This window comes from Theropithecus gelada, chromosome X (assembly GCF_003255815.1).
Source record: "Theropithecus gelada isolate Dixy chromosome X, Tgel_1.0, whole genome shotgun sequence".
Classification (NCBI taxonomy): Eukaryota; Metazoa; Chordata; class Mammalia; order Primates; family Cercopithecidae; genus Theropithecus; species Theropithecus gelada.
The window spans coordinates 71,221,768-71,226,080 of NC_037689.1; the positions used below are offsets into that span (position 1 = coordinate 71,221,768).

Below are 4,313 nucleotides of genomic sequence, written 5' to 3' on the forward strand. Positions count from 1 at the left end.
ATTTAACAAGAACCTTTTCTTCCCTAATTTGGTCACTTTATTATTTGAGCAAGACAACAGATTGCTAATATTTAGTCCAAAAGAGATCACACCTGAAAGGGATGAAGAAGAACAGCTTAACTATCTCTCATCTGCTTATTCTTGAAGCAAGCTGAGAGTTGCTGCCTGTTTTCCAGATGTCCATCTCCTCATTACAGAAGCTGAAGATTTGCTGTAGCCATGTAAGACAAGCTGGGAAGCAATGAACTCCTCATCTTTCTGTTCCTAGGCTCCATGATTGTTCTATTTCTTTCTGGGAAAGAAGTTACTGTCTTTTTTATTTTTTTAATTTTTTTTTCTGAGAAACAGTGATTGGCTCAGTCATGAATACTATCGAATTTGAATGCTATTGGTATATGAGGAACTTGCTGACTAGAAAAGTTTTATGTAATAAGCTCATGTTTTTATGGTGCCAGACGGAAGACAGGCTTCCAAGTTGAGATCCCAGGATTCTACACATTCAGAATCTCAAAATCTTCCTCCAGATCAAACTCCTCCAGTTATTCAGTAGAGTCAATGAATTATGCCCCAGTGGTTGTCACTTCTGGCCTGGCTAGAGGTACAAGGAGAGGCCAGTGCGATGGATGTTTCTGAATCAATTCAAACATCTTTAAATGCTCCTTTTGAATTTCCTTCTGAACAAGACTATGCCAGTTATTAAAGTCTTTTTCTTATTTTCAGAAAAATCCCAATGCAACTGAAGCATCCAGGTTCAGTATGTTCATTCGCTGTGGGGACTGCAGGCAATGGAAAGTCTGGTCATCAATCATTTCATTCTCTTCAGTGTTGACAAAGGTCTGGGTTGTGTGAGGGTCCAAAAAGATGAGCTTATCACCTAAGAATTCTCTGAAATAATAAGCATTATTCGGTTTTTCTCCTAATGCCCCTCAAGAGTGTGGCATCTTAAAACACTCTTTGAATGCATCAACATAGACAGGATTGTTTCAGTTTATGCCCAGGCAAAGGGGCACAATGAGCAACAGGGGTTTCCAGGCTAGGCAGTAGGCAGAGGTGCCCTTACTCTAGTTTGAAGCAGAGAATCGGGAGACCTGTCACAGTCTGTGTCAGCACTCAAGGGAAGGACACAACACTTTTTTTGATATCTTCAATGACCACTGTGTTATCCATTGAAACATAAAGAGACAAGGAATTCCATTCATCAAGTAAAGCAAGGTTTCTTGTTAACATCTGTGCAACTGTATTTGGTCCAAACCATTCTCCAATTGATTTCCCTTCTCCTACACCCATTTGTGCCATTTGATATATAGTGTAGCAACAATTTTTTATAAGAAGCACTGTAGGATCCATTGGTATTATGTTGTTGTTGTTGTTGTTTCTCCCAGTTCCAGTCCTTTCCCAAGTGTTTACGTATAAGGGCTTGAGCCAGTATCATCTGTCCACAGTATAGCATACATCCCTAACCAGGATCTGATGAAGGGCCCGTTACCCAAATTGGTGAAAATTTCCTTCTGTATGTAAACTATAGACAAGCACTCATATCAGACAACAGCTTAGAAGTTTCTGTTTTAACATGATGCTGTTTTTCTAAGATCCATACCAGCTCATCTGTATCTAAATCTTCTTCTAGGTATTCAATGAAAGTAGTAATCTGGTTTTCATACTTCGATAAAACTGACTCCATTCTCCAGCTGTCATCCTGGGCCAATTCCACCAGCAACCTGGTGGAATAGCTTCTGCACAACAAAAGAAACTATCAACAGAATAAACAGACAACCTAAGAGTGAGAGAAAATATTTGAAAACCATGCATCTGACAAATATCTAATACCCAGGATGTATAAGGACTTAAACAAATTTACGTGCAAAAAACAAACAACCACATTACAAAGTGGACAAATAATGGGAACAGACACTTTTCAAAAGAAGACATACATGCGGCCAACAAGCTTATAAAAATGCTTAACCTTACAAATAATCAGAGATATGCAAATAAAAAACATTATGAAATACCATCTCACACCAGTCAGAATGACTATTGTTAAAAAGTCAAAAATAACAGATGCTGACAAGGTTGTGGGGAAAGAATACTTATAAACTGATGGCACAAAGAAAAATTATTTCAGCCATTGTGAAAAGTAGTGTGGTGATTCCTTAAAGAGTTTAAAACAGAACTACAATTTGACCAGCAATTCTGTTGTTGAGTATATACACCAAAAGATGTAATTCATTCCACCGTAAAGACACATGCATGTGTATATTCATCACATCATTATTCAAAATAAAAAAGACATGAAATCAACCTACATGTGCATCAATAGTAGACTTAGTAAAGAAAATGTGGTACTTATATAACATGGAATACTATGCATCAATAAAAAAGAACCAAATCTGGAGGCCGTTATCCTAAGCAAACTAACAAAGAAACAGAAAACCAAATGCTGCATTTTCTCACTTATAAGTGGAAGCCAAACATCAAGTACATATGGACACAAAGAAGGAAACAATAGTCAGGTCTATCTGAGGGTGGAGGTTGGAAGGAGGGTGAGGATCAAATAACTATTTACCAGGTACTATATTTACTATCTAGGATAGAAATAATAAATTATTTACACATAATTTATTTATATAACAAAGTTGCACATTTTCCCCCTGAAACTTAAGTAATATTTCTTTTAAAAAGTACACATTTCATTGAGCATTCTATAAAAGTTGTTTTCTAAAAGATAAATAGAGCTGGGCATGATGGCTCATGCCTGTAATCCCAGCACTTTGGGAGGCTGAGGTGGGTGGATCACCTGAGGTCAGGAGTTCAAGACCAGCCTGGCCACATGGGGAAACCAGATCTCTACTAAAAATACAAAAATTAGCTGGGCAGGGTGGCACAACTTGTAATCCCAGCTACTCGGGAGACTGAGGCAGGAGAATCGCTTGAACCCAGGAGGCAGAGGTTGCAGTGAGCCAAGATCGCACCACTGCACTCCAACCTGGGTGACAGAGCGAGATTCTGTCTCAAAAAAATAAAATAAAATAGAAACAAATTAAATAAATTACAAAAGTTAAAGGTAAATAATCTTGAATCCTGATTTTATTTTGTTCATGTTCATGAACGAACAACACAGTAATTCAGGACCTATAAACAAAATTGGGAAGAAAATGATTTTAACAGATTAAATGATAAAGGTAGTAACAAATATGTAATGAAGATCTTATAAATGAAGAATATACCAAAAAAGTAATGCAGATGCATATCTCATAAATTTAGGAGCAAATAGGACCTGATTAGTCGGTACGAGTATATAAAATAAGAAGAGGCCAATTATACATTTTATTTAGCATATAGTTCTCAATCCTAATACTTGGGGAAAATCGCAAGCTCTAGAGTTTGAGTCAAAACTGAGTTACTTAGAAAACTTTTCGAGTCCATCCTGGCTTACATGGTGAAACCCCGTTTCTACTAAAAATACAAAAAACTAGCCGGGCGAGGTGGCGGGCGCCTGTAGTCCCAGCTACTCGGGAGGCTGAGGCAGGAGAATGGCGAGAACCCGGGAGGCGGAGCTTGCAGTGAGCTGAGATCCGGCCACTGCACTCCAGCCTGGGCGGCAGAGCGAGACTCCGTCTCAAAAAAAAAAAAAAAAAAAAAGAAAACTTTAAGTTGTGTGCCTATTTGGAAATCCCTTTTATTGTTCTTATAGATCTGAGTCAAGTACAATATTTAATTACTTTAAGTTAATTTTAGTAGTATTTTGGAATTGATTGTTGATTCTAGTTTATTAGGATGGGAGAATATGTATGTCTAATTCAAGCTCAAATACATTAATTAACATTTTTGCATTTCAATTTGCTTCCATCTGACAGCTCAGTAATTTTGTTCCACCCATACACTAATAGCTAAGCTTAATTTTTCTTTCTTATTTAAAATCCATATGTATAGTTTATTCCAAATCTCTGTATAGAAGTGCTTATTTATCATTTACATTTGTGAAGAAACCAGCTTATATTTGACACATACTTACTTGGTGAAACAGTTGACTTAGAAGTGGGGAGAAAATGACTGACTAGACACAGCCAGGAGGAGCACCTACCACCAAGGGACAGGGCATCGGGAAGACTGGTGGACTACCAGTAGATCTTTAGAGGGAAGGCATTGAGAGTGGACTGGGGGACGACCCAGAAGCTGGGCTTCAGAGGAAGAAAGTTGGTAATACTGCATGGGACTACTGCACACGGGACTACTGCACACTCATTCCTGTTCCCCAGTGTCTCTTGGGAAAGGGATAAAGGGATAAGTTGAATAGGCAAGGAGCAACCCACTTT

The 4,313-nt window shown here is 38.1% G+C and overlaps 1 pseudogene; it reads right to left on the minus strand.

Annotated features, from left to right (window-relative positions):
• Nucleotides 1-491: 491 nt before the first annotated feature.
• LOC112616116 lies at nucleotides 492-1,681 on the minus strand (annotated as a pseudogene).
• Nucleotides 1,682-4,313: the final 2,632 nt, after the last annotated feature.